This window comes from Pteropus medius, unplaced genomic scaffold (genome assembly GCF_902729225.1).
Source record: "Pteropus medius unplaced genomic scaffold, Ma_sr-lr_union100, whole genome shotgun sequence".
NCBI lineage: Eukaryota > Metazoa > Chordata > Mammalia > Chiroptera > Pteropodidae > Pteropus > Pteropus medius.
Window position 1 is genome coordinate 16888445 of NW_024349801.1, and position 13168 is coordinate 16901612.

General features: G+C 41.9%; 1 protein-coding gene and 1 non-coding gene across 3 annotated transcripts in view; one reads left to right on the forward strand and one right to left on the reverse strand.

Annotated features, from left to right (window-relative positions):
• Positions 1 to 13168, reverse strand: part of CDH11 (cadherin 11) — a 135158-nt gene that overhangs the window by 94157 nt on the left and 27833 nt on the right. The gene's annotated exons all lie outside the window — the stretch shown is intronic.
• LOC120581088 (5S ribosomal RNA) lies at positions 3013 to 3131 on the forward strand. Its single transcript, XR_005647146.1, has one exon. It is a non-coding gene; the product is annotated as a 5S ribosomal RNA (ribosomal RNA).

Here is a 13168-nt window from a genome sequence, read left to right on the forward strand (position 1 = left end):
CCACGTTGAATCACAGTGAACGAGCCATTATGATCCATTTATTATGATGAGCGAGAGGTAACATAGTGGCTCTCTGTAACTAGGTCAGGCACCAATTGGTAGTCAACTCCACATACCCAGGAAGATTTAATGAGAAGGAGACAAAGACAGAGATGGAAACAGTGCCCCAAAGTGTGTGTCCCCAGACACCACAATCTGGCAGCAGGGCCCAGCCCATGCCATTTCTCTCACACGCTTTCGGAAACTCCTAACATAGGATCAACAGTTCAGGCCGGCAGCAGCAACCAAGCCAGAATTAAAAACAAACTCAGAATCAGATAGAGATCATGACCCGAGTAGAAAGTACAGAAACAGCAAAGGCACACAGAAGTACAGAGCAGATCGGTGCGGGCAGGACATAAATAAAACGGCACTCCTGACCGAAAGCTTGGGTCCACAAAAGCCAGTCCCCTTTGCTGGGATCTCCGCACCACCATCCCCGTCCCTCGTCCAGGCTGGGCAGTGTCGCTGGCACCTGCTCTCAGCCTGACAGATGGAGAGGCCAGGCTTGTTAAATCCAGTGCCTACTCACTCCACCATCACGAAGGTCACCGAGCAGCAGTTGGCCACCTAGAGTCTTCCTTGAAAGGCAGGATCCAGCCTTGACAACGCCATCTCCAAGGGTCAACGTCCCTCTTCAATCTCAAAGCATCTCCTGTAAGGACGCCAAAGGCTACGGGGCCGTGAGAGGGTGCGGCCCGGCTTTGTTCTGGATGGCCCAGAGTGGCGGCCTCCCAGGATGGCCAGAGAGGCAGCCCCCGATCCCTGGCTCTGCTGGCAGCCCTATGAATGAGCCACTGTGATGAGACACACACCCACTGCTAATGAGTCCCACACAGACCCAAGCCAGAGAGGCAATTGCAGGGGCTGCTGCAAAACAGGCAGAAAAGAAGTAAAGACGGGGAGAGGCCACGTCAGCCCACCTGGGCTCACAGATGCTCACAGTGCTGCAGGGAAGATCCCGAAATATTTGTTTTCCTTAGAACTAAAAGCATATTCTCCCTTCCCCTCTTGGCCTAATTAAAAAGAAAATGTAGCCAGAATTTAATGTACATTTCTAAAAGGCAACTATCATCATCTATTACTCTCATTTCATTGTTTTAAAGAGCACGTTAACAAAAAAATGTAAAAAAGGGACAGATTTTCGGAATAAAAAACTTGGCAATCCAATGCTTACACATGGAAGGGGGGAAAAAAGCATGCATAAATTTGCTTTAGAACTTCGGATACCATGTAAATTCACTTTATACTATTTTATTCTAGATTTGTGAAGTAGTAGAGAGAGTGGGCTCTGGGACAAGCCGCCTGGATCCAAATTCTACCTCCTCTAGTTGCTAGCTGGATAACCTTAGACGATCACCTAACGTAAAGGGTTCTCGTAAAAATTAAATAATTCGTGTAATGCGCTTAGCACATAGCAAGCCCTCGATAAATGTTAGGTGCTGTGATCATCATCCTCATTGACGTGATCCGTGTTCAGCAGTAGAACTGAATTTGGAGCTTAAATGTTCAGGTTATATTGCTAGATTCTTTGGGTATAATCACAGTGTTTGAAAATCCAATAATATAGGGGTATGGAGACCAAAATGGAAATGACTCAACGCAATTTCACTTGCTGAAAATTCAGAATAGTTAGAGAAAACAAGAAACCAAAGCGCCCAGATCTTTCCCAGCAATTTCTTCTGCCCTCTCTCCCGAGGATCCAGAAAGAAGACTGCAGATGTCCAAGTACTTTTATATTTTGAAATATAATATGTATATTAAGATATTACATTAAATATTGCTTATGTCAATCACTGAATTTTGGCACTCTTAAATTTTGGATACGGAGTGAGTGACTCATTCACCTCATGCCCTGGCTGCGAGGGAAGTCCTCCTTTTTCCCAGCATTACCTGGAGTAAGGCTTCTCCCACTGTGATGTGCAAGTCACCTGGGCACCTTATAAAAGGCAGATTCTGCTCCGGCGGATCTGGGGAAGGGGGTTGAGGTTCTGTAGATCTAGTAAGTGCCCAGGTGATGGCTATGATGCTGCTGAGGCCTGGGACACTGGGGCGAGGAAGCAAACACCTGAATTTCATTTCGGTGTGTCTCTTTGCTGTCACGGTTGTTTTCAGACAATGTAGAAACTCTTTCATTATTCATGGGAACTGCTGTTGTTAAATCTGCAGCTAAGTCCTTGGACCTGGAGGCAGGGAACATTTGTTGTTCTGTTTTGTTCTAAATCAAACAAATAGAAAAAAAGCAAATACCCATTGACTCCTGGTGACTGCCCTTTGGGGAGTTCATTTAACTTTCTATTTCCCTTGTTCCACTGCTGGCTGTGGAAGAGTAGGAAGGAATGTCACAGAGGACGGGGCTGTGCTTCGGTTACCACTGCAAAAACACCCAGGCTCCAAAGGGAACACGTGGCCGATGAGAGTAATAAAACAGAGCCAGTTCAATATGTTTGAATTAACTCTTTCATAGCCCTTCAATAAAAACCCAGGAAGAGCACAGAGCTTTGGATAAAGAAATCAGGGATTCAGATGACGGTTCCACCACTTACTAGCTGTGTGACCTCAGGCAAGTGACTTAACCTCTCTGAACCTGAGCTTCTCTAACTGGACTGTGATCCTCATGGCGTATACCTTATAGGATTGTTGCTGTGAAGTAATTCTTATATGCCTATCTGAGATATATGAAAAATAGCATTACCTTCCCAAAGTCCAAAAAAGGCACCCAAGAAGTTGCACATTAATAAGAAGCTCCATGGATGTACCCTTGTTTGTAAATTTCCCTTCTATTTCCAAGTCCAAGCCTTTCTTGTGTGTGTATATATTCAAAACAGCATTTTTTCTTTATAAATGCTTGGTAATTGTTGTACAGAATAGTGCAAAAATAATTAGGAAGATATCAAATAATCTTCCATTCTTGGGTGGAAGAAATAGTTAATATTTGTGATTAAAATTCACATACTTAAGGATACCCTTGTGGTCTACGGCCATGCCACCCCGAACAAACCCGATCGCGTCTGATCTCGGAAGCTAAGCGGGGTCAGGCCTGGTTAGTACTTGGATGGGAGACCACCTAGGAAGACCAGGTGCTGTAGGAGTAAAAAATAAAAAAATCAGGGATTGTGAACTGACAAGGTCTTTGCAATCTGTGAGGTCAACCAAGGGTTGCCTCGCCTGGAAAAAAAAAAAGGGTACTTTTGCAAAGTACCCTTGCAAAAGGAAGAAAGTATCTCTAAACACACACACATATAATTTTCCCATTCTCCTCCCTCCAACCCACACCCTCTAGCACAGAGCACTGTGTCCTACATAGGACAGGTACTAGCGAATAAGAGCAGACATGATTCCACAGAAGAAAAAGCTTATGTGGCTGTTAGTCTGCTCATCTCCCCAACATTTGAGGGTGTGCACTGCCAGGCCGGTCTGTCAGCCTGACTAGACTAAAGGGACAGGGGGAAGGGGGCTGAGAGAAATGGCTATCAACCGTACCTCTAATTTTCATCGTGGTATAGGACGGATTTTCAGACAAGTTTGCTTGTCTCTGAAAGAGACACAGCAACTCAGAGGACTACAGCAGTCGACATGTGACAGTGGCCTCTCAGACAGCATTGGCCAAAAGCCCTTTCCCCACTTTCGTGTGGGGTGAGGGGCTACTCTCCATCGAATCCTGCCATCTGTGCCCCTGCCCATGTAAACAAGCCCCCTGGCTCTCATTCAAGCATTGTTGCAAATTCTCCTCTTTGGAACACTATTGCTGCAGGCTGTGGGCCACTGCAAAGAACCCTTCTTCCTTTAGGGATTTCTCTGTCTAAACAGGATTTATGATGATCTCTTGGCAAGGATCTTTGAATCACTGGCTTTCACAGTACAGCAAAAGAGTGTTTCAGAAGAATCTACCTCTAACAAGCAACACAACCCCGACGATTTATGTGTTTTGATGAAACAGGCACAGCCCGTTGCTCCCAGGACACTGTCCCTGAGCGAGGTGCTGCTGCAAAGCCAGTGTAGATGACAGGGCACCAAAAAAACCAGTTCTGTCCCAGAGAGCTGTGTAACCTTGGGGCAGTTGTTTAACGTCTCTGAACAAGCTGTCTCATCTACAAAATGGAAATAATGAAGTCTTTTTCTTGGGGTTGTCATGAAGATTAAATTGCTGCTGTGAGATAATACGTATGTATGATACAGAAACAATATTACTTTTCCCAGTCAGAAAAATGCACCTAAAAAGTTGAACGTTAATAAGTTCCACGGACGTACTTGTGTTTAGAATGTTTCTCTAGTGTAATCAAGTACCCGGTGTACCTATTATTTCTGGTAAAGGAGGTGCGATGAGGAAGCAGAGGCACTGACTGGATGCCTAGTGCTCTGCCTCTGGGAAGGGCTGCGAGAGGCTGGTCCCAGGCAGAATGAGGTTGGTACAGCTGTGCCTCCAAGAGTCTGCCTTTCCCCTCGAGTTGCAGTAACTGTGTTTCAGCTAAAGGAGCACAAATCCTGCCTCACCACTCCAGCACTTGTTATACTCAAATTTTGTTTGTACCAATTCTAGACAATCTTCTTTGATTTATCTCCTGCAAACTCCTCTTCCAGTTCCTGCATCCCAGCTTGAAAGGCAGGGCTGTCTGTGCTTGTTCTTTTCTACTTCACAGGGTGATGCTGACAGACCAAAAAGAAAAACCTCCCTGTCTGAGGCTCACTGAGCTGCTTCTCCACCTGGAGGAGCCATCAATAACCTCCATCAATGGCTCGCAGCCTATACAAAAGGGGGACACCCAAGTAGGGAACGAGATGAAGATGAGAACGGCTCCCACGGATCAGCCCATCCTGGGAGTGTGAGGTATTTCTAAAGCTACAGACATTTGAAAAGAGCTCTGGTCAACTCCACTTTTTTGAGGGGCAAATAAGACCCAGGAGAGGCAAAGCAATTCCCCAACAGCCATCTAGGGACTCTCGGGGGCATTAACGGAACCCGGACCTATGCGACTGCACATTCTGTATACTTTCTCTTGCACCATGTTATTTCTAAGCGGAAAAAAGCCCTCTGGGCTCTCATTCCTTAAGACACTCCATGCAAAGGTCACAAAGAAGTGAGGACACCAGCAAATGTAACTTCTAACTCTACCATTCCAACATATGAACACCTGAAAATCACTTAATCTCTCTAAATGTCAGTTTTACCTGCGGGGAAAAAAAATGAGTATAAGCATCTTTACTGATGATTACACATTCATAAAATGAGATGATGGAGCAAAAGGTTTGGCACAATGTAGAAGCTTATCATATGTGTGTATCTTCCTTTCTTGGCTCCCGGAAAAAAAATTTATTATAAGGCACATGTGGCAGAAAAGTATAAACTTAATGTAAAGAGAATAATTAATAACAATAGAAATGAGTATTTTGCATAATGTAATTACACAACTGGTGCTCTAATGCAAAAATACGATGACAACTGAAAAAAAGAAAAATAAAATTAGCAAATGCTACGTCTCACCCACACAATCTCGTAACATGTTCCCCATAAGTCAAGACAATGAAAAAGTGAGGTACCTTAAAAGGAACTGTACAGGTTTTACAATCAACACAATGTTAAAGGAGGAAATCCTTTCCAATTAAATATTAAGTCATTACACAGCTACAGAACTCAGCAATATCAAGTTTCACAAATATTTGATGGGATATATAAAAAAAAAACCAACAGCTTTCAGATTATATAGTTCACTCTTCTGTTCATCTTCAAGCTTTTGCAGCATCTTACTTCTTCCTCAAGGATAAAGCTGACTCTTCTCAAATATTTGCGCTTCAAACTATGTTAGCAAGAAATGCATCTATATGTTCTCTGTGTGCTTAACACCCGCCATGACTTCATTCACAGATATGGAAACACAGAGACATTTAGTTTGTTTCTGAAGCAGAAAGTGGCAATTATGTCAATCCTCTGCTCCTTGGACTATAATCATTTGTTCTAGCAACCCCCACCCTGCCCCAAGGAGATGATGCATTATCTGCGAAAGCAAATTATGGCATTTTCTGTTCATATACATAAATTTTCTTTCATATATATGCATACATTTTTTTCTGACACTATATAAAAGTCAAAGAAATCCCCTGACACTGATAGTGAAATCTGGAGAGCTCAATCTGTGATGGTGTTTGTCTGCAAGACTTTACAGTTTCTTGCCCTCACTCTGCTGTTTCCATGTGAAAAACAATTCACAGATCTCTACTCGTGAGTAAACATGCATGTATTTATTGAGCTCAAAATCTTCTGCCTTCTACTTGACACATGTGATACATTATTGTTCCTGGTGACAGCAGGCTCATTTCCTATATCAGCAGCAACAGAATATCTTCAGCATTAGCATCGGGGAAAAGACTACTTTGTATTACACCATTGCTCTCAAAGAGGCAAAGAGTCCTCAGAGGAAACCGTGAACTCTCCCATTGAAATACAGTTGGAAAACATCTCCCCTCACACCGAGATAAACTAATATATTTTTTTCCAGAACTCTCCATGAACTTTGTAGGATGCTGTAATCAATCTCAAAATACAAAGAATTCTAATCTAATAGATATTTTGATCAATAAGTCATCAAGCATATGTCAGGCGCTGCTTTCTGCTGAACTTTGCACTAGAAATCATGAGGCAGGTAAGAAATAAGAGGCTCCTGTGGTCGGATCCTAAAATCAGCAACTCAGACTAATTGCAGATCCCCCTGGTACAGGAGAAAAAAACTAAAGGAACGAAGCAGCACTAAATACCATTTGGGGCATTTATGGCAGAGACTAAACTAAAACCCAGGGCTGCTGACTGCCTGACCTTAAGCAATGGCTCATCCAGACCAATGTTCTTGGTCTCCAAGCTTAACAACAATTTCACAATGAACATCGACTTGTATGTGACATCACTGCAGCCTGATATGCCTGTACTTATTTCCTAGACGAGGCATGGCCTGGGTCGTGAGAAGTGACAGGAGTCATCAACCTTGTGAATTTCCATGAAGCCTTTCACGTGCAAGGGCACCGTGAAATCCATCCAGGGAGCAACTGTTAGCGAGCATGGACGACGTCCCACACGCTGGGGATACAATGGCACATACAATGGGTCTCCTCCCTGGGCGCATGAAGTTTATAAATCTAGTTAGTAGCTACTAATAAATAAAAGGTGGGAAGGAACGTCTGCTATAGGATAGTTGATCAGGAAAATCCTCCCACAGATCTATTTAAAGGTGGGCAGCCTTGAAGGATAGGAGTTAGCCACAGGAAAAGAAATAGTATTTTTAAGTATATCTATTTTTTTTTCCTACCATGGTTTGCTTTGAATTTTATCATTAAAATAGAAATTAATTTTCCTCAAGATTTCTGAAAAGTATTTGCATATATATTTATACGTACACTTTTGATTCTTGCAGTGAAATTTATCTTACCTTGTTCGTGTGCATGTGTGTGCGTGTGTTCTGCAGTCAGCATTCAGCTGTGAGCCTCCCAGAATCTGTGTTTTGATGCTTAAACTCCTTAGCATGGGCTCAAAATGGAAAGCCTTTCACAGCCTGGTATCTCTCACCTTCCTTGACTCAACCGAGCTCTCTGCCCTGCAGAGTGCATGGTCCAGTCACGCCAGATCAATTTCATTCCTTCAACATGCCAGGTATGTTTATGTTTCTGTCATTTACACAACACGTGCTCCTGAAGGTCCTGAAATGACTTTCTTTCCTTTATCCACTGGGCAAATTATATGTCAGTCCTTAAAATCCATCTCTCTTCTCCAACTTTTTCTGACTGACTCACGAAGTGAAATTAATTGATCAATCTCCTGGACACGTCTTTCCTTTGTATAATTCTCACCTGACATTGCATTATGATTGTTGATACACTTCTTAGGTTTTATTTCTTGATATTTTTCTAATTACTAGCCAATGCATACTCAGTGTCAAAGTCTGGGGAAATAAAATGTATAAATGAGAAACTAAACATTTCCTACCATTCTTTCTTTCCCTGTTTTTAAATACAATACAGGTCTTTTTTCTCTCGTGCCTGAGCATTTTCGTGTACCACTACTAAACATTCTTTGGGAACCCTGCTTCTTCTAATGGTAAAGTAATTACCTGTCAGGATGTACGACAAACTATACAACCGTTCAACCCTCTACTATTGAGTTATTTGATAGTTTAAAATCTGTCCTCTGAGTCATAATGCAGCTCACTTAATTGTGCATTAATCTCTGTCCACATACCTGTTTATTTTCTTAGAATGGACACTTAGAAGTGAAATTGCTGGGTCAAAAGAGGTAAGTTTTTAAACCTCTATGTACATATTGCAGTTTATTTTCCAGAAAAGATGTTTTGATTAACATGCCCACCAGCATTATAATGGAATGCCCATTACATTCTCCCGTCCCATCACGACAACCATCTCTCTCCACCCATGGATTTTTCTTAAAAGGGATCAATGCATTTTGCTTGAACTTCTCTTTCTTTGAATGGTAACACAGTTGAATTCACGGGAGTGTGCATGCGCGTGCCTGTGTGTGTGTACATTCGTACGTACAGTTCTAGGAACTGTGTGACTGGATCCTTTCCCTCTTTTCCACTGGGGTGGTGATATTTTTTATCCGTTTGTAAGAGCTCTGTATTCAAACACTAAAATACTTCTTTAGGTCATACTTGTTTTGAGTATTTCCTATACTTGCTCTTATGTTATCACTTTGCTTACGATATTTTTGATACACAAAAATTGGCAGTTTAATTTGTCCATCCTTTTCTCTGAGTTTCTGTTCCTTTATGGTCGTTTCTTCATGCCTGGTTCCCTGATGTACCATGACCTCCCTGAGGACAGGTGTCCTCCTTTATTCATCTTTGTGTCTCGAGCATTTCGTGGAACGGCAGTGCCCAGAATATAATCACCACTCAGTAAAGCCTTGCCAGACTGCACTGCATTGTATTTTCTTAGTAAAGTCATGTCTTAAATGATTCGCTTTTATATATTAAAATGCACATTTATAATTTATATGATTGACTATACTTACTATTGGATAACACCGTATATATATATATGCCTCTATATTTAATGTTTTAATATTTCTCTTAAATATTTAAATTGATCCATCAAACCACATATTCTGAAAATTGGCATAAAATTTTCATGGCATTTCAGGGATGAGCCATTCAGTGTAATAGTGATGACGGAAGAGCTCACACAAGACAGGTCTGGAGTATTTGCTGTTGACTGCAATGCAATGTGACCTTTCAGCACAGTGGATCACTTTGGTTGTCTACCAGAGTAGAATGTTGCTTTTCAGTATCAAAATCCAGAACAACTCAAAGGGAACCTGAGTATTTTTTGTGTTCTCCGAACCATAAAGACATCATATCACTCAAAAATCTTCACTCTGACTATATTCTGAAATAAATCTTATCGATTTCAAATAGCTACATAGTTTCCTGATGGGTTCTGAAATCAATTTGTTTTGAAAAAATAGATGTGACTTGTAGCACAAACATAGAATGGATTCAAGGAAATGTCATAAAAAGGCTACACAGGATGCCCAAGAGAGGGGGCAGCAAAGGAGAGAGAAGGTACTGACCCACTCCAGTCCATGCACTGTGCCAAGTGCTTCTCCAGGGGGGCTGCTTCCCATTTCAGTCAGAGTTTGCCTAACAGTCTCTCCCCTTTCCACCTGGATGAGGTCCCACCCAGAGACTGTAGACAGGAGATCCCCACCTCCTGAATAAATCACAGAGCTGCTTGTCCACCCACATCCTTTTCAAGAGAGTTCAGCTTCCTGAGCTTTGCCAGATTAAATTCCTCCCAGTGGCATCCTGACATCTGCCCAGGTGCCAACTAGGAAGTTCATAATTTAACAGATAACAGCTGTGTAGAGAGAAAGAGGCGGGGACCCAGGCCTAGCCCAGGGCACTGAGCTGCCCATAGAACTGTGTAGACTGAGCCCTTCATCACAAGAGGGAGAGCAGCTGGTTAGAAACAACTGCCATGCAGCGCGTGGGCACAGGGCGGGGAGCACACAGACCACACCACCCGGCAGCCAAATTAGATGCCCAACATTCCGCTTTCCCTCAAGGTCTGCGCCAAAGTCACAACTCTGCTCACTCCTGCCTCAACCCAAATGGGAAAGGCAAAGTGTACATTCAACTGACTTCCAAAAAAAAAAGGAGGCCCTCTTGGGGGAAAGAATAATTTCTAATAACTTCTAGCATCATCTTCTTATATCCGATCATTCAGTCATCCATTCATGCGTGCACGCATGCATTCGTTCAATGCTTAACACCCAATTAAAAGCAGAATGCACGGCGGATAATATAAGGGATTTTGGCATCCTGAAGGTCTGAATTTAAGTCCAGAGTCAATCCACATCAGCTTGGAAATTCCACTTTTGTCAATTCAGTCCTGCTCTCTGAGCTTGAGCTTCCTCCTCTGTAAAATGAGCTTAGATACAATACCTGCCTGGCTGGGGTTGTTGGGAGTATTAGCCAAAGAATGCATATAATTTGATTCTGAAAGTAGCTCCCTTTGTGAAATTAGCTGTTGAGTAATTGGTTCATGTCTATTGATTAAGTGTCAAACGTGCTGAAACCAGTCCTTGGAGGCTGGGGATACGGAGAGAGAGAGGGCTGGTCTCCATCCTTTCACCTGTCACAGGAAGACCTTAGAGTCTACGGCTGCTGAGATTCACTTAGTTTTGTTTTATTACTGAAATGTACCACTTTTAGGCACCACACTGACTCTCAATTTAAAATGAGGGATCTAAAGGTCAGACAACTGGACTGCATATCCATGGTTACATGTCTTCCAGCATTCTTTGGGCATTTGCTGATTACCAGGCCCTCAGCAAAGAACTTTCCATTCCCTGCCTCGTTTAATGCTTAAAATTGCCATGTGAAAGGAAGGTATTATCATTATACTCTTTTTTAGATATGAAAAGTAAGGCTCCCAGATCATCTTTAGCTTTCTCAAAAGCTACACAGCTGGTAAATGTCAAAACCAAGATTCAGTTCAACTAGTTTTAGCTTAGGAGCCTGCCATATAATTTAAAATCCAGCGTGTCCTGTCACGTTATTTTGATGCTGCTTTTAAGACACCAAACCATTACCTTCCTGGTAGGACCATTACCTGTTTGAAAGGCATGATTTGCCTGTGACTTTGATTCTAAAATCTCTTCTGGATCTTTAAGTCTGTGAGATTCTCTAAAAAGAAGTGGGGTCTGAAGGAAAAAAACTGTCTTTTCCTTTACAGAAAATGGGAAGGTGAACAATGAATAAATGGAAGTATACAACTAGCACTGAGGGACTGAAAAACTATACTTTAGACCAGCGGTTCTCGAATTTCATAAATCAGCAGAATCACCTGGATGGCTTCTTAAAACTACCAGTGTTTTGGATTCAGAAAGTCACAGGGTGGACCCCCAAAAATGCATTTCTGTCATAGCCCTAGGTGATATTGATGCTATTGGTCCAGGGAGCACATTTTGAAAGTCAAGTCTAGAAGCATCTCTGTTGGCTCTGAGATATTAGAATGTTTAGTCTTCCTTTCTGAGTATTCATGTGTCTCTGTAAAGAAAGCTGTTATGAAGTAAAGAATGCGATAGGGTGAAAGCTTTCTGAAAATGGCAAAGAACTAATGTAGCACTTCTCAAACTTTAGAGAGCCTCAGATGACCTGGAGGCTTGTTAAAAGGTAGCTTCTCAGAGCCCAGCCCCTGCCACACAAAGCCTGAGTTAGGCCTTGAAAACTTACTTCGAAACAAGGTCCCCAGGTAATATGGAAGCAGAGGATGTGCAGACCATCTCTTAGAACACCCTTGTAAAGCAAAGACAAGTCCCAGAGCACGTAAACAAATAATTCTCGAAACCTTGGCTCCCAGGGTTTGGTCTGGAGATTGAGCACCCCACAAAATTTTCTGCTTTTAGATATTACACAACAGAAAGTAAGATAGAGAACGTGCATTTAAATTTTTTTTTCACGGAAACATCTAAATCAAATATCTGAGTTTAGGACTTTCAGATTGAATTTTAAATGAGAAAAAAATATATCATTTGAGATTAAAGAAAACCCTAGACCAGAACACTCTGGGATCTTTCGATTTAGAGCTGGCTTCAGTTAGGTGTGAATTGGAAACATCCCAGAAGATAGGTACCAAGTGATCAGAGCTATTACATTTCATACCTGACACAGTATCACTTCCTCCAACAATGACAGGAGCACAGCCTGAGCAATTTCAATGCCTTAATCACGTTCCTTTTCTTTCAGAATCCAGGGAATTTAGTTTAATGCTTCATGCCTTCCCTTAGGAATTATGTAAGTGTCAGCAACCACAGAGACTATGCAAGTGGCTTTGTATACGCAATGTTTGCTGCAATTCAGAGGACTATGTAATTGAGTTAACAAGTTGCAGGAAACATGTTTACATCTTGGACTGAAACCCAGGGTCTGACCATGAGAAGGTATCAAGCAGCAAGGACTGGCTTATTAATGCTAATCACTCACCACACGCTGCTGTAGTGAGCAAATTTTGAATTCCTCGCTCTAAACACATTGATTACCATTGATAGAAACAAGGAAAATTAAAACGCCACCTTTGGCTAAATGTAAAGAGGCAGATTTATGTAAATCGACTGCATTAGGTAGACTGCTTATGATGCAATGTGCTCCACATGATATTCTCAGGGCTGATCCACAGTTACTGTGATACAGAGAGTGAAATGTTAATAAATTTTGTCAATCCTATTTAATTGGGTCCTCCTCTCAGGAAAGGACTGTCCTTGGACTATATTCTAAAAATCTACTAAAAAGTGTGCCACATGTGGTCAGTCTTTGAAATAGCCAAGATGCCTGTGTATGAGAACACCTCACTTTGACCTTTATTGATGCCTTTCCCTGATTTTTAATACGAATTAATCCTCATGGCAGAGGATTTTGAAAAGGCAGGGGTTTAAAATAAATGAAGTTGACTGAATAAGTAAATAAATGACTGGGTAATGAATGGATAATCTTCTCACCCTATGATAACTATCGTTTACATAACTATCAGTTATCATGTTGACTTATTACTTTCTAATTATTTTAATCCTTTTTTTCAAAGTAGAGATTGTGGTATACACCATTTTTATCATGCATCTGCTGATAAA